Source organism: Rhinoderma darwinii, chromosome 5, assembly GCF_050947455.1.
Source record: "Rhinoderma darwinii isolate aRhiDar2 chromosome 5, aRhiDar2.hap1, whole genome shotgun sequence".
NCBI classification, from domain to species: Eukaryota; Metazoa; Chordata; class Amphibia; order Anura; family Rhinodermatidae; genus Rhinoderma; species Rhinoderma darwinii.
Window position 1 is genome coordinate 83,206,380 of NC_134691.1, and position 21,465 is coordinate 83,227,844.

The 21,465-nt window shown below is 46.9% G+C and overlaps 1 protein-coding gene across 3 annotated transcripts in view; it reads right to left on the reverse strand.

Annotated features, from left to right (window-relative positions):
* Nucleotides 1-21,465, reverse strand: part of FAM110B (family with sequence similarity 110 member B) — a 323,890-nt gene that overhangs the window by 148,514 nt on the left and 153,911 nt on the right. Inside the window, exon 1 of one of the 3 annotated variants that reach the window (XM_075826216.1) lies at nucleotides 4,996-5,155. The exons of the other annotated variants lie outside the window; for them this stretch is intronic. The gene's annotated coding sequence lies outside the window, so the exon portion shown is untranslated. Of the gene's footprint in view, nucleotides 1-4,995; nucleotides 5,156-21,465 lie in introns of those variants that run through there. 3 annotated transcript variants of the gene reach the window in all.

Here is a 21,465-nt window from a genome sequence, read left to right on the forward strand (position 1 = left end):
CCTTCAATAGTCTAGTGTATATCTATAATAAAGTCTAATGTACTATAAATTTCCTTACAGCAAAACAGCACAAGAAATCATACACATAAGCGCATGTAGGTGAATTACATGACATTTACAGATAAACTAAATCTAAAAAAATAAAATGAGGATGCTTTTTCCTGTCAGACATGTTTGCTCTTTTGGAGCCGATATCCTGGTCACAAAATGCCTACAGGTCTGTGTCACCTTCCTCACTCTTTCAGCTCTTCCAGATAAGATTCTCACAATGAATGGTTCTCATACCTCTCACTTTATAGAGAAGTGTCTGATTGGATTTACCCCTGTAAATGTGGAGCCCAGTGTTGTATGCGGTCTGAAATAACATAGTCCCTAATAAAGTACCACAGCTTGTCCATGGACAAGAAGATCCTTTTTTCTTATCCTGGACAACAGCATTAAGTGTGCACCAATACAAGCTACCATAAATAGTAATGTATATGCCTTATATACTTAGCAGGGCCAGCTCCAGGTTCACGTGGCCCTTGGGCGATAGAGTCTCAGTGGGCCCTTTTGCAGTGTGTCAAAAGCGGCAGTAAAACTGCATGTATTCACCAGATTTCCGTGCAGAAAACATTCAGCAGCATGCGGATGAGATTTGTTAAATTTCATCCACTTGCCTGCAACAGTCTTAGGGCTTATTCAGACGAACGTATAATAGGTCAGTGCAACGCACGTGATTTTCACGCGCCTCGCACGGACCTATGTTAGTCTATGGGGCCGTGCAGACGGTCTAAGTTTCATGCAGCGCGTCCGCTGCGTAAAACTCACGACATGTCCTATATTTGTGCGTTGTTCGCGCATCACGCACCCATTGAAGTCAATGGGTTTGTGAAATTCACATGCAGCACACGGAAGCACTTCCGAGTGACGCGCGTGATTCGTGCAACAGCAGTAAAAACTATGAATGAAAACAGAAAAGCACCTCATGCTTTTCTGTTTACAAACATACAGTGTCATAATGATGGCGGCTGCGCGAAAATCACGCAGCCACGCATCATACGCAGCTGAGACACGGAGCTGTTAAGTACCTTTTGCGTGTGCAAAATGCAGCGATTTTTTGCGCGCGCAAAACGCACATGCTCCTGTAAATCCAGCCTTAAGCTAAGGATTTTCAGCCCAAAATTTCCACTCATTATATAAATAAATTACCAGAACCAAGCTCAGTACATATATGTAATACCAGCACAAATGCAGCTCAGTACAGAGATCATTTGTAAATTCAGTTTAAGCCCTGCCATACAAGTTTGTACAGTGTAAAACTACAGCTCCCAGTATGGCCTGAACAATGGTAAGGATATGCTGGGAGTTGCTGTTTTACAAAAAAGAATCATCTGACTTCCGATCATACAGTGACAACAGTACTGACCAGTCAGAGGGACAATAAACATTTACATTTAATGACTCACAGGTGACTTCTTAGATTCAAATCATTCTTTTTTTCTTCTCCATCCACTTCAGACCTCCATGACAACTTCTACCGGCAACCCATTTCTGCAGAGTTTGCCACTCAGATTTCTTCAGCTCCTCACTTTTCCAACATTTCCACACCAATAGACTAAGATAAAATGTGCCCCTGCATACAATTGTGTCAAACACTATGAAGTAAAGAGACACACACACACACACACACACACACACACACACCTCCTCAGGGAAAAAAAAAACATTACTTACTGACTTGCCTCCGTTCCCGCACCGTCCTCCAGTGACGCAGACGTGCCCGAGTGGAACGACGCGGATAGGCACTCTGTCACTAAGGGCTTATTCAGACGAACATATAATACGTCCGTGCAACGCACGTGATTTTCACGCGCCTCGCACGGACCTATGTTAGTCAATGGGGGCGTTCAGACTGTCCGTGATTTTTACGCAGCTTAAAAATCACGACATGTCCTATGTTTGCCCGTTTTTCGCGCATCACGCACCCATTGAAGTCAATGGGTGCGTGAAAACCGCGCACAGACACACTTCCGTGTTTCATGCGTGATGTGCGCTACAGTAGTCAAAACTATGAATGAAAACAGAAAAGCACCACGTGCTTTTCGGTTTACAAACAGAGTGTCAATGATGGCGGCTGCGCGAAAATCACACAGCCACGCATCATATGCTGCTGACACACGGAGCCGTTATGGACCTTTTGCACGCGCAAAACGCGTTTTTTGCGCACGCAAAACGCACACGCTCATGTGAATACAGCCTAACTTATACTGCGCTGAGAGGGTGGCAGCATAAAAGGTGGTGACAGATTCCCTTTACTAATAGTCGAACATTGACAGCTCTCCAATAAACTACTCAATAACTAGGAATATTGGCCATTGTTCTTCATAGATGATGCAATGCTCCTTTTTTGGGGATTTAGACTCCCCCGTTCAGAGTCAGTTAAATTTGCAGACGAGTGCATTTTTTTTAGTTTTTGTCCAAATCCAGGTGACTAGAATGGCGCTTTAAACCTGATATTGACAAATCCCAAAAGGATCAATCACATCTAACCAATGTTGACTTAATGGGAATTCATAATGGATAGTGGATTTTAAATATTACTGTTTGCCACACTTTTTTCTAGGATTTAGACTTCATATACACAGATCTCAGCTGTTGGAAACAGATAACATAAGGCTATATTCGCACGTCAGTTAAAAATGGCTGCGAGACTGACTTTATTTTTTAACATCTGTCACATGACCTCTCAAAACAATGAAGTTCTATGGGTGTATTCACACAGCCGTTTATTTAATGGCCCGTGAACACTGTCCGTAAAAAAAAAAAAAGCAGTTTTCACTCCGACGGCCCCCATAGAAGTCAATGGATTTGTTTTTAACAGTAGTTTTTCAGAATGCTATACCTGTGATGGCCGTTAAAAACTGATCTTGGCCCTCACAAAGGGACTCGCTGGGCACAGCGCTGATTTAAGTGCTGAGCCTAGGGAAGCCCCTGACATCATGGTCCATATATGGACAGTGAGGTAAAGGGCTTTAGCTATTGAGTCTCCAACCAAAGCATCGCAAGCGCTCTTGCCAGGGACTCCTGTCTTGGGAAAACCCATGGACATCACTTATATGGACAGTGATGACTGGGGCTTTTTTGGCAACGCTCTAGCCGGGGATTACTCTCCAGGAGGAACCCCTGATATCACTGTCCATATATGGACAGTGATGTTAGCAGCCTTGAGATGACAGAATTCCTAGGCCAGAGCGTTGGCAAAAAAGATACCACCATCTCAAGGTCCCTAAGGTCACCTCGCAGAATTCTGCCACAACGTGTGACCCTAGCCTAATGTTCCCATTAACCAAAGAAAGCCCAATACCAACGTATTTGATTATTTTTTCTGCATTTTAGTTATTCTATTGACTAAATTAATCCAATAAATCGTCTGTTCTAAGTTGTTGCAGCAAATAAAAAAGGTCTGCCTCCATTTAAAAAGGAATTTACTGAAAATACTTGGGGAGAAGGGAGGGCTAGGATCAGTTTGTTTACATGCAATCATCAATATGGACAGACCCTAAGGAAACATTTCCCCACCACCGGCTGTCCTCAGGATCAGATATTGTAATGTGCTCGATGTTAAAATACAAGGCAGAGGTCTAGTGCTTAGTTAGCCATATTTCTCTAGATAGTCACTTGGCTTCTAGCAAAGGAACTTAAAATACAAGTAAATTACATTGACCAATAAGAATACCCAGTGAGTCAATAAATAATAATAAAAAAAAAAAAAGCTACTAAAGTAACCAGAAACAAAAAGGGGAGACAAATCTATAGAAAACAGAATTTAAAAAAAAAAAAAAAAGGGGGGGGGGGGGGAAGATGCCCAGAGAACCCCTTTAAGCTCTACCTCAGTGGTTAATAGCAGCTAGTCAATGCAATCTCTTTACAGAATAAGTAGTAATACATATGAAATACAGGAGCGTTCCAGTAAACACGCATCACCCATGACAACCAGCTTCACAAATCCAAGCTCACGAGATGTACATGAAAAAAAACACACCACAACCAAGACAAAAACATTACTGTACCAGAACAAACCCCATGCAGCGACTTTAACCAAAGCTCCAAGTACAAAAGTGATGCAGTTACCATTAACTCTGCTAAATAAGCAAATGCAGAACAAGAAAAAAGATGAGGATATAGTTATACTGAAATACAGAACTTGCCATTGTTAAAAAGGATTTTGCACTCTTAGGAAAAGACACCAATGATGGGGGTCCATGAACCAAAACCCCAACTATGCCGGGAACACAGAAGCCAAGGCACTTATTTTACATTTGGACACCTTTGGAATTTAAAAGGCTTCCATAACTTGACTGGCACCATCATGCATTAGTTCTAAAAAGATTATATATATATATATATATATATATATATATATAGTGGGGGGGTTTTCACCCAAATGGTAGCAGATCCCAGCAGAATGTGTTTCAATGTTCACATCCAATAAATGGAACCTTGTAAATAATGACACATGGAAGATTGGAGGGATCTGTTCAATATGACACTTATTGGACTGATACTGCTTCATATACTGATACTCAGAGACAAAGGAGCAGTGACAGCTTGCCATGTATCATACCTGTAGGAGCTTTTGCCAAACATTAACAATCTATTATGTCAACAGAAAGGATAACAAAGCAAAGTCCCTGAGAAAAAGCATTACTGCCACTGCACAAGTAAATATTCCAGGATCCAGAGAACAGCACTGACAAAAGGAAGAGGAAAGAAAACAATGAAGAGCCCGACTACTGCCCAAATAGCAGCATGTACTATCATTCCCCACACTGCTATATACTAGGTGGCAATGGGCAGTGCAATAGTGCCATTAACCCCTGCACTACCATGCACAATTACATGGGAGATTTCCGAGCATGCACAGCTGATCAGATGAAGCGCTGAGTTGTCTACCATTCACACTCTGCATTAACATAAAGACGATCGGATGAGCAGCAGAAATGAAGATCTCACCTTAGTGTGTGTCAGGCTGCAGCCCCAGCACAATGTAACCGGTGCAGTAGATGAGGCAAGCGCTAAGGTGAGAGGACTCCTCTGATGGGCAGACACACAGCACTGGAAATGTGAATTAAACTGCCTTCTCCAGCCTGCAGGAACAGCTCAGCCCTTCCACTTCCTGGGGAGGGGGAGGGATCACACAAATGCCTCTTCTTTTTAGCGTTTTATTAGGATTTTAACCTGGCTGGACGAGAGTATTAGCGCCACCTAGCGGTAGGCTAGTTTTCTCAGCAATTGTTTTTGATTGTTCCTGTAGTTGATGCTATATATATGTATAAATATATATATATATACACCCACATGGTGTTTTTATTTTTTGCATGCCCTAGTCCAACTTTATTATGTTTTCCAATTACATTTGCACAAAGTGTATAAAAGGTGTTTTGTTTCACTGTCACATGGTGGTTACATTTTAAATGCCAATGAAAGCAAAGTCTGACATTGTCCACTCTGAGTTTGTCACAGTCTTACTGTACGTTCACATGGGGCAGATTCATTGCAGACATTTTGGTGTCAGAAAGCCTTCCCATACGTTTGGAAGGGGTTGTTTTTGCAGCATGTGATTTTTAAAAAACCTCTTTGAGGCCAGGATCACACACACAGTTTTGATGCCGTTTTTGGCTCAGTTTTTTTTTTAAACCAAACAGAAGCAGACACAAAAAAAACAGGAAATGAATCAGTATTTTCTTTAGACCTCATCTTCATTTTGGATCCACCTATGCGTTTGGCAAAAATAAATACTGATCCAAAAACTGCATCAAAACCTTAGATCAGAGGTGTAGCTAGGTTCTCCAAAACCCGGGGCAAAGATTCAGTTTGGCGCCCCCACCCAACCTCTTTCCCGACATCTCCTTCCCCCTCGCCATGTTTGTTTTCTCTACCAATCAATGAGGTAGCATTTTTTTTTACATATTTTATTTTTATGTAGCTCTAGCATAAAGCCATTTGTACATTTTACAAGCAGTATAGTTCTATACACATCATCTCGCTGCAGATCATAGTGACTTCAGTGCTGATTAGAGGCAGAATAAACATTTACATTAAGTGACTTACATGTGACGTCAGATTCTAGTTGTTCTTTTTCTCTTTTCTTCTCCATCTGGTCCAGACCTCTATGACGACTACTCCCGGCCACAGCCCATTTTTGCAGTTTGCAACTCAGATGTCTTCAGCTTCTCACTTTTCAAACATTTCTGCACCTATAAACAAAGATAAAATTCTTGTAGTGCCAGACACTGTGCCCCTAAATATAATAGCACCATACCCTCACTTCCAATTATAATAGCACCATACACTGTATCACACACACACACACACACACACACACACACACACACACACACACACACACACACACACACACACACACACACACACACACACACCCCTGTAAATAGTGCCCCCCATAGAGCCCCTGTAGATAGTGTCCCACATACAGATCCCTGTAGATAGTGTCCCATATATGGCCACCACTGTATATAGTGTCCAACATATAGCCCAGCCCTGTAGATAGTGCACTACATATATCGCCCCCTATAAATAATTCTCCACATTAACCCACCGCTATATAATGCCTCCTATAGCTTCCCCTATAGTGCTCCATATATAGCCCACCCCTCTACATAGCCACCCTGTAGATATAGCCCACCCCTGTATATAGGGTCCAAAATATAGCCCACCCCTGTAGAAAGTGCCCTGCATAAATCTCACCCTATAGTGCTCCACATATAGCCCACTCCTGTATATAGCCCCCCTGTATATAATGCCTCACATATAGCTTCCCTATAGTGCTCTACATATATCCCGCCCCTGTACATATGTAGCCGTCTATACCTTGACTTTTAACCCATTAAATCAACAGTGGCTAGATCTCTTATCTTGACCTTTTCAATGACTTTTCAATGGTCTTTGTTGTGTGGTATCACGCTAAAGCAAGTCATCAGAATCAAGTTAAAGATGGCTACATCCGTATATAGCCCCCACCCTGTAGATAATGTCACTCATTTTTATTAGGATAAAAAAAAAAAAACTTTACATACTCACTTTAATCCCGTTCCCGGTGCAATGCAGACCAGCTGTCTTCTGAGCAGGTCTGCTGGGGTTGAACGATGCAAGCGGCACGATGATGTCATCGTGCCGCTTGCGTCGTTGAAATCCGCTGATTGACATGGCAAGTCATTCTGCTCTGCCAATCAGTTCCTTTCATAGACGCAAGTGGCGCGAATAAGCAAAGGCGCCATTTTAGTCATTGAAAGGTGCAGAATGGGTGGGCATGGAACGTACACGGCCATTCATAGCCTATAGTGCAGGAGGGGGTGGTCGCGGCTGGTTTCAGTGGTCCTGGCACCCCCCCACCTTCCCTCTTAGTTGCGCCCCCCCTGCCCCCCATAGCTATGCCCCTTCTTAGATATATGGGATGGATTTCAGTAGCAGAAATTTCTACAATGGAAATCTGCCATGTGTGAACATACCCTTATCTCATGTTAGACTATGATGTGGTATTTTGTGCTGTGTTGTACCTATTAAGAACCCCGTGTTGTTTTTAGACGGGGTCCCACACTCCAAAAACATACAGATAGGGAATTTAGATTGTGGGCCCAAATGGGGACAGTGGGTGATGACAACTTCTGTACATCGCTGTGGAAACTGTTGGTGCTTAATAAGCAACAGAAAAAGAGAGTTACCAGATTTATGCTAATAAAGACTAAACATTGTATAAAGGAGAGGCTGGACTGCAGCCCAATAGACGTAAGGGAAAGCCTCCATGACCGCTATAGGAGGGAAGGGGTTAACAATTGTGGGTCAAGTAGGGGCCAGTGCAGGGGAGGGCAAGGAGGAGTTGGGGAGGGGAGGAGTAGAGGGTTGGGATAATGTTCTTACCGCTGTTTTCGGCATTGAGCCGGAAGCAGTGGGAAGAGCAACAGTAGATTAGCAAGCTCCCACTGTCCCGCTCTTACCTCGTATGATGGCGTCTGCTGACAGGCTGCTGGAGCAACTCCGTGCTGCAGCTGCTCACCATGGCCCGGGGTGGCTGGAGGATCAAGCAGCGGCGCTGGCCAGGATACCAACGTCTGGCCCCTCTCCATGCCATGCCCGGCGCTCTGTGTCAACCGCAGGGCCGGACATGCTCCCCTCCCCGACCCCCTCTCCACTTCCAGTGGCATGGCGGCGGGAGGGGAATCGTTTAGCAGCGGTCCTGGACTGTCTGAGGAGTTTGTTGCACCACCAGGGGCGGCGGCTGTTCAGGCACGCTCACCTTGCCGCCCCCGGCGTCCTCGCCCTCCGGCGAGGTTTAGACCGGAGGTCGTCCCGTGGATCAGGCGTCGCAGGAGGAGCCCCTCTAGGGACGTTGCAGGCCAGGCAGCTGGGATGGACGTCCCCACTCAGAGCCTACATCCTGACAGGAATCCTCAGCCGCGACGGGGCTCGTCGGTTCACAGGGAGTCGCTGGTTGGACTCTCTGTCACGCCACCTCCTTCTGATGCCATTCCAGGTGTGATGTCAACGGCCGCCTCGCATGGTGATGTTCCGGCCAGTAGGCGGGCTTCCTCGCGGTCTTCAAGGAGGACTCCTAGATCTTCAGCAGCGGTGAGGCAAAATATCTGGTCAGAAGTCTGGGTCCCTTCTATCGGGTGGCAGGTCGCTTGCTCATCTGCCAGCACTCCAGGGTCCCTGTGTCGCAGTTGTCGATGTGATCGCCAGTTGTCAGCGATGGAGGGGATGGAGGATGGTGAGTTGGACGTGCCTGAGCGTGGTCAGGACTTTTCGGCTAGCGGGAGCGCCTGGGCAGCCTGGTGAGTGTATAACGCCTTCTTTTCCTTATCCTGCAACTTTTATGTTGAGTCTTGTGGATGGGGGTCAGCGAGCGCGGATGCATCAGGAGTCGTTAGTGGTGCTGCAGGACGTGACGGTTTAGCTGATTTAGTGGGTTGTTTGCGCGAGTTAGTCGGGCGCTTGGATAGGGCGTCGGTGCCAGTAGTTCCGGTGGGATCCCCGGTTGTAATCTGGGAAGGTTCTCGTGATGTTGGGGGGGCGATACAGTCTTGGCCCATTGTCGGAGAGCCTTTAAAAGCGTCCAGGGAGGCAGTTGCGGTGTCGGTCCAAACTGAGGCGCAAGAGGACGGGGATAGGATTCGCCTTGATGATCGTGCTCGTGGCGAGGTGTATGTTTGTTTTGAGTGTATGTTTGTTAGGGGCTCACCTTAAACGGGAGGTACGCGAGCAGATCTGGAAAGATGAATACGTGTGTAATGACAGGGTAGGGAGACAGACAGGTGAGCCCTAATCTACCCGCCACTCAGTCCCAGCCTACTTGCAACGGCCCGTCCTAGGCGACGGCGTACAACTGGGCGACGGTCCCTACGCTCAATAAGTGCACGACAGACAAACAGACAAGGGTGCACAGAAGCTAAGGGAAATGGGGCAGTTGCCCACGGCAACACAGAGAGCAACAAGAGTAGTGAACGAGCCGGGTCAAACCAGGAGTGCACGAGGTACAAATCGCAGAGCAGGAGCGTAGTCACTAAAGCCAGGGTCAAAAATGAAGCAAGGTCAATAATCATAACAGGAGCAGCAGAGCAAGGAAACAGAAAAGAATCACAGGCAAAGGAGGAGCAGGAAATACAGGTATAAATAGACAGAGGGTGAGAGCTAGCTCCGTCTGGCCAGGCTGTGATAGGCTCTCCCACTCCTCAGCCTCCCAGCCTGACTGGTAGAAGATCGTGTCACTCTCTCAGACTTAGGAGCAGGTGCAGACTGATTACCCACGGGCGTCTACACAGAAGCTGTATCTGGCAGATCCTTTACAGTACCCCCCCTTTTAAGAGGGGCCACTGTACCCTTTCTAGGTGGACCTGGCTTATTGGGGAAGCGAAGATGGAACCTCCTGAGCAATACCCCAGCGTGAACATCCCGGGCGGGTACCCAAGTCCTCTCCTTAGGCCCGTATCTTCTCCAATGGACCAGGTACTGGAGGGAGCCTTGGACCATCCTGCTATCCACTATCTTGGCCACCTCGAATTCTACCCCTTCAGGGGTGAGAACAGGGACCGGAGGTTTCCTCGAGGGAGCCAAGGACGGGGAGCAGCGTTTAAGGAGGGAGGCATGAAACACGTCGTGTACTCGAAAAGACGGGGGTAACTCCAGTCGGAAGGAGACAGGGTTAAGGACTTCAATGACCTTGTACGGCCCTATATATCGGGGAGCAAATTTTTTGGACGGGACTTTAAGGCGCAAATTTTTAGAAGATAGCTACACCAGATCCCCGACCACAAACAAGGGGTTAGCAGAACGTCTTCTATCTGCCTGAGTTTTTTGTATGCTCTGGGACGCTTCTAGGTTCTTCTGAACCTGGGCCCAGACTGTGCACAGTTCCTGACGAACGACATCTACCTCGGGATTGTTGGAACTACCAGGTGAAACGGAGGAGAACCGTGGATTAAACCCAAAATGACAGAAAAAGGGGGAGACCCCTGACGAGTTACTGACCCGGTTATTAAGGGAAAATTCGGCGAGGGGAATGAATGAGACCCAATCATATTGACAGTCAGAGATAAAACACCTTAAATATTGTTCTAGAGACTGATTAGTCCTCTCAGTTTGGCCATTAGTTTCAGGATGGAAGGCCGAGGAGAAGGACAGATCAATCTCCAACTTTTTACAGAAGGCTCTCCAAAACAATGAAACAAATTGTACCCCTCTGTCAGAAACAATATTGACAGGAACCCCATGGAGACGCAGGATGTGTTTGACAAACAAGGTAGCTAACATCTTAGCATTGGGTAGTTTCTTGAGGGGCACAAAGTGGCACATCTTACTGAAACGGTCTACTACAACCCACACCACCGACTTGCCTTGAGATGGAGGAAATCGGTGATAAAATCTATGGAGATATGGGTCCAAGGTCTCTGGGGAATGGGCAAAGAACATAGTAAGCCCGCTGGTCGGGACCTGGGAGTCTTGGACCTAGCACAAATTTAACAAGTGGTGACGTAGGCCTTAACGTCTTTAAGCAACCCAGGCCACCAATAGTTTCTGGCAATGAGATGCTTGGTACCCAGGATGCCTGGATGGCCAGATAGTGCAGAGTCATGATTTTCCCTGAGTACCCTTAGCTGGAATTGCAGGGGAACAAACAGCTTGTTCTCAGGAAGGTTCCCGGGAGCTGAACCTTGATCAGCCGCAATTTCGGAGACTAAGTCAGAATCAACAGAGGAAATGATTATACCTGGAGGCAAAACACATGCAGGATCTTCCTCCGAAGGAGGGCTGGCCATGAAGCTACGCGACAGTGCATCAGCCTTAATATTTTTAGACCCAGCCCTATAGGTGACCAAAAAGTTGAATCTAGTAAAAAATAACGCCCATCGAGCTTGTCTCGGGTTTAGCCTCCGGGCAGATTCTAAGAAAACCAGATTCTTGCGGTCGGTAAGGACCGTTACCTGGTGCCTAGCCCCCTCCAGGAAGTGGCGCCACTCTTCAAATGCCCATTTAATGGCTAATAGTTCGTGGTTGCCAATATCATAGTTACTCTCAGTGGGCGAGAACTTCCTGGAGAAGTAGGCCCAGGGACGGAGATGGGTGAGGTACATGGTACCCTGGGACAAGACAGCACCCACTCCCACCTCGGAGGCGTCAACCTCCATGATGAATGGCTCCATTTGGTTAGGCTGAATCAGCACAGGGGCCGAGATAAAGCACTTCTTAAGGACCTCAAAAGCCTGGACCGCCTCTGGAGGCCAGTGGAGGAGGTCAGCACCTTTGCGAGTAAGATCCGTAAGAGGCTTAGCGATGACCGAGAAGTTAGCAATAAATCTCCTGTAATAATTAGCAAACCCCAGGAAGCACTGCAACGCCTTCAGGGAGGCAGGTTGGACCCATTGAGCCACAGCCTGAACCTTGGCAGGGTCCATGCGGAATTCGTGAGGAGTGAGGATTTGACCCAAAAATTGTATCTCCTGCACCCCAAACACACATTTTTCGGTTTTAGCAAACAGTTTATTTTCCCGAAGGGCCTGGAGCACCTTCCTGACATGCTCAATGTGGGAGGACCAGTCCTTGGAAAACACAAGTATGTCATCAAGGTACACTACAAGAAATACCCCCAGGTAGTCTCTTAAAACCTCATTTATGAAATTCTGGAAGACCGCGGGAGCATTACACAACCCAAAGGGCATGACGAGGTATTCGAAATGACCTTCGGGCGTGTTAAACGCAGTCTTCCACTCATCCCCCTCTTTGATGCGGATAAGGTTATAAGCCCCCCGTAGATCAAACTTAGAGAACCATTGGGCCCCCTGAACATGATTGAAGAGATCAGGACTCAAAGGAAGGGGATACTGGTTCCTTACAGTGACCTTATTCAAGTTTCGGAAGTCAATGCACGGCCTAAGACCACCATCCTTCTTCCCTACGAAGAAGAAGCCAGCACCTACCGGAGAAGTAGAGGGGCGAATGTAACCCTTGGCCAGGCATTCCTGGTGTAAAGGATCTGCCAGGCACAGCTTCGGGGTTAACTCCCATAGGTAATCAGTCGGCACCTGAGTCTATGTCTCTGAGACTGACTCCAGCTTCCACCACTCAGGCTGGCAGGCTTAGGAGTGGGAGAGCCTATCGCAGCCTGGCCAGACTCAGCTAGCTCCCGCCCTCGGTCTATTTATACCTGCCTTTCCTGTTCCTCCTTTGCTTGTGATTCTTCTCGTGTGGTTTCCGGGCCTTGCTACAGCTTCTGACTATTTGATCCTACTCCATACTGACCCTGGCTTACTGACTACTCTCCTGCTCTGCGTTTGGTACCTCGTACACTCCTGGTTTGACTCGGCTCGTTCACCTCTCTTGTTGCTCACGGTGTTGCCGTGGGCAACTGCCCCATTTCCCTTAGCCTTGTGTACCCTTGTCTGTTTGTCTCGTGCACTTACTGAGCGTAGGGACCGCCGCCCAGTTGTAACCCGTCGCCTAGGGTGGGTCATTGCAAGTAGGCAGGGTCAGAGTGGCGGGTAGATTAGGGCTTACTTGTCCGTTTCCCTACCCCTATCATTACACCTGGATATACTCTCTCATGGCTTCACGTTCGGGACAAGAGAGATTAAATATCCTACCCTTAGGGAGCTTAGCTACTGGTACCAAATTGATTGCGCAATCAAATTCTCTATGAGGAGGTAACACTTCGGAGGCCTTTTTAGAAAAAACATCAGCGAAGTCCTGAATAAACTCAGGTAGAGTGTTCACCTCCTCAGGGAGAGAGATAAAATTAACAGAAAAACATGACGTCATGCATTCATTACCCCATTTGGTAAGATCCCCAGTATTCCAGTTAAACGTGGGATTATGCATCTGCAACCAGGGAAGGCCTAAAACCAAATCGGACGATAATCCCTGCATCACCAGTACAGAGCACTGCTCCAAATGCATGGAGCCAACAAGGAGTTCAAAAACAGGGGTATGCTGTGTAAAATAACCATTAGCAAGAGGAGTGGAGTCGATACCCACTTCCGGGACAGGTTTAGGCAAGTCAATCAATGGCATAGCTAGATACATAGCAAATTCCACAAACATAATATTAGCAGAAGACCCTGAATCCACGAAGGCACTGCCGGTGGCAGACCTACCCTCAAAAGAGACCTGAAAGGGAAGCAAGATCTTATTAGGTTTCATATATATGGGAAATACCTGTGCGCCCAAATGACCTCCCCGATTGTCACTTAGGCGCGGAAGTTCTTCCGGATGCTTATTCTTACGCCTAGGACAGTTGTTCACTTGATGCTTGTCATCCCCACAGTAGAAGCAGAGACCATTCTTCCTGCGGAACTCTCTACGTTGTTGGGGAGAGACGGAGGCCTCGAGTTGCATAGGTTCATCCGAGTTTTCCGTGGAAGAATGAAGCAACGGAACCTCGGGAGCCATCATGGGGGGGTCAGAGGGGAAGGCACAAAAATGTTCCAGTCGTCGTTCCCTGAGACGTCTTTCAAGACGTACCGCTAAAGCCATAACCTGATCTAGGGAGTCAGAAGAGGGATAGCTAACTAACAGGTCTTTCAGGGCGTTCGACAGACCCAATCAAAACTGGCACCTCAAGGCAGGGTCATTCCACCGAGAAGCTACACACCACTTCCTAAAGTCAGAACGGTACTCCTCAACGGGTCTCTTACCCTGACGTAAGGTCACCAGCTGACTCTCGGCAAAGGCACTCTTGTCAGTCTCGTCATATATGAGCCCGAGAGCGGAAAAAAAAAGGTCAACAGAGGAAAGTTCAGGGGCGTCAGGAGCCAAGGAGAAGGCCCATTCTTGGGGCCCGTCCTGGAGCCGGGACATAATTATACCCACTCGCTGGCTCTCAGAACCTGAGGAGTGGGGCTTTAAACGGAAATAGAGCCTACAACTCTCCCGAAAGGAGAAAAAAGTCTTCCGGTCCCCTGAGAACCGGTCAGGCAACTTGAGGTGGGGTTCAAGAGGTGAGGTGGGGGGCACTACCAGGGTAGCATCATGCTGTTTGCCCTTCTGAGCCAGGGCTTGGACCTGTAGGGAGAGGCCCTGCATTTGCTGAGCCAGGGTCACAAGGGGGTCCATAGTTGTGTCAAGGACCAGGGTAGAAAAGGTATATGGGCCTGTGATTATGTAATGACGGGGTAGGGAGACAGACAGGTGAGCTCTAATCTACCCGCCACTCAGTCCCTGCCTGCTTGCAACGGCCCATCCTAGGCGATGGCGTACAACTGGGCCACGGTCCCTACGCTCAATAAGTGCACGACAGACAAACAGACAAGGGTACACAGAAGCTAAGGGAAATGGGGCAGTTGCCCACGGCAACACAGTGAGCAACAAGAGTAGTGAACGAGCCGAGTCAAACCAGGAGTGCACGAGGTACAAATCGCAGAGCAGGAGCGTAGTCAGTAAAGCCAGGGTCAAAAATTAAGCAAGGTCAATAATCATAGCAGGAGCAGCAGAGCCAGGAAACAGAAAAGAATCACAGGCAAAGGAGGAGCAGGAAATGCAGGTATAAATAGACAGAGGGCGGGAGCTAGCTACGTCTGGCCAGGCTGTGATAGGCTCTCCCACTCCTCAGCCTCCCAGCCTGACTGGTAGAAGATCGTGTCACTCTCCCAGACTTAGGAGCAGGTGCAGACTGATTACCCATGGGCGTCGACACAGAAGCTGTGTCTGGCAGATCCTTTAAAACGTGGAAATTTTTTCTCTTCTGCCGCTTGCGTACTTTAATTTGTACAAGTGCAAGCGGGACAAGAGTAAGAAAGAGGAGGAACGTTGGCGGTATAGGCTTATCCCGCAGACGTTCGTCAATTGGTTCAAGCTTTTTAACTTTTGGTTAGTGTGATCGGGGAAAAGGTGCCTAAAACTGCTCGGTGCTGTTCTGCTATTTGGATGCCATCGGTGAAGCTCATAGAGCATATGGTGGTCAGGCGTGGTTGCGTTACGACGAGCAATTTCGCCAGCGCAAGGCGGTTCGGCCAGCTATTAGGTGGGATCAAAAATATATTGTTTTGTGGTTAAGGTTTACGGCTCCAGTTAAGCAGTCCTTTCCCGGGAGTGTCGGGCAAGGGTGTCAGTCTAGCCAGGCCGAGCATGGCTCTGGGTCAAATCTTGGGTTTTGCTGGCAATTCAATGACGGCCAGTGTAAGTTCGGGGCTACCTGCAAATTTAAACACGTGTGTTCAGAATGCAACGGATCTTCCCACAGGGTTTCAAAATGTATGCGGAAGGGAAAGCGGTCGGGTACTCAATCCACCTCGACTGGTCAAAGGGGTGTTGCCGGTGAGGTTGGAAAAGATGGCCCCTTATCTAAATGAATACCCAGATAGGATTGCGGCCAAGTTACTTTATGACGTGGTTTGTTTTGGTTTTGTTATTCCCACTCCCCCCTAATGTGGTTCCCGTGTCATGGCGTAATCTTAAATCAGCTTATCAGCACTCCGAGGTCGTTTCGGTAAGGTTTCTTAAGGAGATTTCGTTAGGTCGGATGGCGGGCCCTTTCGTAGATCCGCCGGTAGAGAATTTAGTTGGGAATAGTGCCAAAGCGCGAGCCCCATAAATTTCGAATGATTTAACATCTGTCTTTTCCCAGGGGGTCGTCAGTTAACGACAGGATTGATCATGATTTATGCTCAGTAGTCTACACGTCCTTTGACAAAGCTGTGGTGTTAGTTCGGCAGGTGGGGGCCCCTGCATTGTTGGCAAAAACTGATATCGAGGCGGCTTTCCGATTGTTGCCAGTTCATCCCGAGAGTCAACGGTTGTTGGGATGTTTCTGGAATGGGGGTTTTACGTCGATCGGTACCTTCCTAAGGGGTGCTCCTTTTCTTCATACTTCAAGGCGTTTAGTTGCTTTGTGGGATGGGTAACAAAGGGCGTAGCCGGGGTTGATTCTTTAACCATTCCCTCGACGATTTTTTGTGTGTCGGTCCCAGCGGTTCTCCTATTTGCGGTAATTTGTTGTACTCATTACAAAAAGTTGCGAGGAAATTTGAGATTCCGCTAGCGCCAGAAAAAACTGAGTGCCCTGTCACCACTATCTGTTTTTTAGGAATCGAGATAGATTGAGTTGCTATGGAGTGTAGACTTCCCGAGGATAAGTTAAAAAGTTAAATTAGTTTCATCAGGAGGTGAGGCGGGCCTGCCATTTTAAAAAAATTACCTTGCGCGATCTTCAGTCCCTGCTTGGGAAGCTAAACTTTGCGTGGCGTATTATGCCCAGGGGAAGAATTTTTTGCAGACGTTTGGCAGCAGCGACAGCGGGCGTACGAGAACTGCATAATTTTGTGAGGATAGGGGTAGAACATCGGGTGGACTTCAAGGTATGGGACGATTTCCTCGGTCAATACAATGGTAGATCTCTCTGGATGTCTCCGGTGCAGGATACGTGCGAGCTAAACCTTTTTACTGACGCAGCAGGGTTGGGTGGTTTTGGAGCTTACTGTGGGGGCCAATGGTGTGCGGGGAGTTGGCCGTCAAGCTGGGTGGTCGCAGTGAGATAGTTTCCATCAATTGACACCGGGAGCGGATCTGATCGGTTTGACTTGTCCGGAGCATCTCTGGGATCTGGTTTTGGTGTCGCGGAATGTTTGATTCGAAGGTCGTTGGCGAGCGCGACGTGGAGCATTTATTCTGCTAGTTGGCGACAGTGGGAGGAGTGTGTAAGAGGTTTGTGTGACGTCAGCTCAGATCAAGACAGGTTCGTGTCATTATTGTATTGGTTGGGGGACGCTTATGAGGCGGGGTTTTCCATGGCTAAGGTTAACTCTTTCGTATCTGCTTTGGCTTTTGGTTATAAGTTGCAGGGTTTACGAGATGTGACTAAGGATTTTTTGGTAGGGCAAGTTTTGAAAGGTTTGCGTCGAGGCAGGGTGGATTCAGATCAGAGGCGGCAATGTCATTTACTCTCCTCTGTTCCTTATGCACATCTGTTGAGTCTGTCTGTAATTCGCCTTTTGAAGTCCAGCTGTTTCATTTAACTTTTTCTCTCGCGTTCTTTGGAGCACTTAGAATAGGTGAGTTAATTTCTCCTAGTTGATCGCGGGCAGGGGGACTGAGGCAGGAGGATGCATGCCTGTATGGGGACAGACTCTAATTGTTTTTGCTGCGGTCCAAGACGGACCAATTGGGCCGTGGGAAGCGCATAGTGTTGTTTGCTCTCCCGGGGTCGGCGGTGTGTCCTGTTGATTGCATGATTGCTTTTATGCCACGAGTAGGGGGACATGATTTGCCATTGCTCTGTCATGAAAATGGATCATTCTTGTCTAGGTACCAATTTTGCGCGGTATTTAAAAAATGCTTAGCTGAGGTCGGGGTCAGTTCCATCTCTTACGCTTCTCACTCATTTTGCGACTGAGGATGGGGGCCGGATGATGAGGGTGTGCGTCGCATTGGGCGTTGGGAGTCCAACAGGTTTCGCACTTATGTTCACCCTCATTTGTTATAAGTACTGTACTGTTAATTGTTTGGCGGTGGGTTGTGCGGTTGTGGTCGTGGTGGATCGGCTTACGTGTGTGCGTGCTTGTTTTCTTTTCATTTCAGATCGGCGCCCGTGCCTGGTATGGTTGTTAAGGCACTCATATGTGCATTGGGGGTCCTGAGGGCAGCAGCTACGAATTCCTCGTAATGACGCGGTCCTACATTGGCTGGGGTTCAGAGGTATGTTATGGAGCCGGGTATTGACCGAGTTTCAGACATACTCACAACTAGATCGGGTTCCAGAGGTCCTGATGTTATACGTGGACAAGAATGATTTGGGTGCGCGCCCTTTCGGGAGCTGTTACGGGATATTAAGCACTATCTTTTGTGCTTATGGGCTTCTTATCCGCGACTAGTTGTAGTCTGGTCTGACATAGTCCCTAGGAGGCATTGGCGGTTGGCAAGGTCCGTGGATAGGATTAACAAGGCCCATATTAAAGTGAACGGGGCGGTGTCCCGTTTTATAGCCAGGAATGGTGGCGTTTGTGTGTGTCACAGGGATTTGGAGTCGGGAGAAGGTAATTTTTGGAGGAGTGATGGAGTGCATCTTACCGAGGTTGGGATGGATTTGTGGAGCCTGGCCTTAGCAGAGGGGATTGAAAGGGCGGTGGTGGTTTGGAGGGACTCACAGGCTTAAGGTGGTCAAGGCCTGTTTCGCTGTGGCTGGGGGAGTCCTTGAGGTTGGTCAGTACGAAATGGTGGGGTCACATGGAATGAAACACCATCCCTGGAGGCTGGGCTGGATGCAGAAGCAGAGAGATCTGGGTAAGTATAATCTTTATTTTTTTTCTGAGCTGTGATTTTTGCAGGGGAATCACAGCGTTTCTGCAACAAAAATTTGTTATTTGTTGCAGGTTTTACCTCCCCATTGAATTCAATGGGAAAAACCCACAACAGAAAACCAGTGATTACGCAGCATAGATTGACATAATGTGGATTAAAAAAAATGCACCGCAGGTCAATTTATGAACGTTTATTTGGTTGATTTTTTACGCAGCATCTGGATGAGATTTGTTAAAATCTCATACACTTTGCTGCTACTGTATTTTGCGGCGGATTTTCCACAATGAAATACGTTGTGGAAAACTACATTATTTACACTATGTGTGAATCCTGCCTAAGGCTGTGTTCTCATGTCGTGGTCAATTTGCAGTTTTTGGTGCACGTTTGGAAAAATCATGGCCAAACGGCACAGTTTCGTACCAATTTTGGGAGAAGCACAGAAAAAAATACAAATTGACTACGACATGTGAACACAGCCTAAGGCTAGATGCACACGAGCGTGGGGAAAATCGGATGTGAAAAACGTGCCATTTTCATGGATCCCCAAAGAATTGAGCTTTTGGAGGGATCCGTGAAAACAGAAGATAATAGGACAAGTTCTATTTTGCAACGGACGCTTCACACAGTCTGTTGAAACAACGTTGGGCCATGTGAACGGCCCCATTGAAATACATGCGTCCGTGTGATGGCCGTTGTTTTTACGGCCATCGCACAGACGTATTCAACGCTCGTGTGAATAAGGCCTATGGGTCAGTTCATACATAGTTTTTTGGCACTGATTTTGACATGGTATCTGTGTCGGAATCTAAGCAAAAAAAACGGACGGCAGAAATCGCCCCTTATTGATGTCAATATGAGGCAGAGGGTTTTTTTTCCCAGGCTGCTTATGGAGCTTGCGAGAAAAAAAAAAGCAGCATGCCCTTTCTTGCCGCGGTTTCCGCCTCTGACTTCCCATTGAATCAGCGGCGTGTTCTTTTTTCACTGCTATTTTTGCCCGCGGGAGAAAAATGGTGTGGAAAAATACATGCAGGCAGTTCAAATAGTGGCCTGTAAAAAAACTCTGTGAACAGGGCCCCTATAGTACGTTCAGCCTCGCTATTTTTTTTATAAAGTAGTTGTCTAACATAGACACCCCCATTGCAGATTAACGCCATGTTCATATGTTCATATGACGTTTTCAAGGATATTTTGGATCTTAAAACACTCGCATTACTTTCCGAAATACACTTGAAATAGGCCTGCAAACAGCTTGTTATTGATTTCAATTGGAAATACACTGTGTAGTTCATATGCTGGTAAATAAAAAAAAAGCCTCCTAAAAATACGCTTAGTTAGAAAGAAATGACATGTCATTTCCGCAAGTATTTTACAAGCTGATTTTTTTCCTATTTCCCATTGACACGTCAAAAATGCTTTGAAAATACACCTCAAAGTACGCCTTAAAAATGCTTGCACATATCTTGAAATCAGCCTTGTATTTTCAGCCTGAACATATACTGTGTGAACATAGCCAAAAGTTAGTCCGGAAATCAGCTGGCCTTCACATGTCTGGTACCAGAAACCCCCTGCGATCAGCTGTTATCGCTAGGGAAAGCCCCAGCTAGCCACATATGTAATGCAGCATTAGATGCTGGCCATTCAAATGATTAGTATATAGGGCTATCTGGGCCATAGGGAGAGCAGCTCCCAAAGAGGTAGATCCCAAGCAGATAAAATACGCATAATTGAAAACCTCATTAAACAATCCCATTCATGTTTTTCCATGGCCCATATCTTTCAAAATGTTGTTACTGTGGCAATTCCACAGCAAAACATACAACCATTTATGTGTTGTCTATTTGCCATGGTATTTTCTGTGAGATAGTGGTGCCGCCCCACTGCTTCCCCACTATTGCGACAGGTGTAGGTATCCTACACCTGTTTCAGCGTACTTGCTCAGGACAGATTTTAAGGCTCTGGAAATTTTGGCATAAGAACCCTTTAGTAGTACAGCCTCAGGCTTTGGGCTGGTAACTATAAAGAGGACCTGTCACTAGCTCATATAAATTGAACTGGTTTACTGACCTGAATAGTGGTGTCTCCCTGATTCCAGTGCTGATTTAGTTTTTTTTTCCTGGACCCCCCGTTTCAGAGATATGGTCGACTTTTGAGTTGGCTCCCTATATGCTAATTATTTGTAGTTAGCCAACAGGTTGTGGACTACCCTCAAGATTCCTCACACTGATTGGTCGGCATCAGATGCTGGGAAGCTAGCTCCAACCTGTTGGCTAATTATAAGAAAATTTGCATATAGGGAGCCAATCGAAAAGTGGGTCATATCTCTGAAACGGAGGTCCAGGAAAAAAAGTAAAACAGAGCTGAAATCAGGGAGACAGCGCTATTCAGGTCAGTTAACCAATTCAACTTATATGACTTAGTGACAGGTCCTCTATAAGTAAATATACACCATACGGACAAAAGTATTAGAACACCTACACATTTCACCTACAGGATCATTTATGACATACCATTCTAAAACCATAGGAATTAATATGGAGTTGGTCCCCTCTTTGCAGCTAAAATAGCTTCCACTCTTCTGGGAAGGCTTTCTACAAGATTTTGGAATGTGTCTGTGGGAATATTTTCCCATTCATTCAGAAGAGCATTTGTGAGGTCAAACACTGATCTTTGATGAGAGGGACT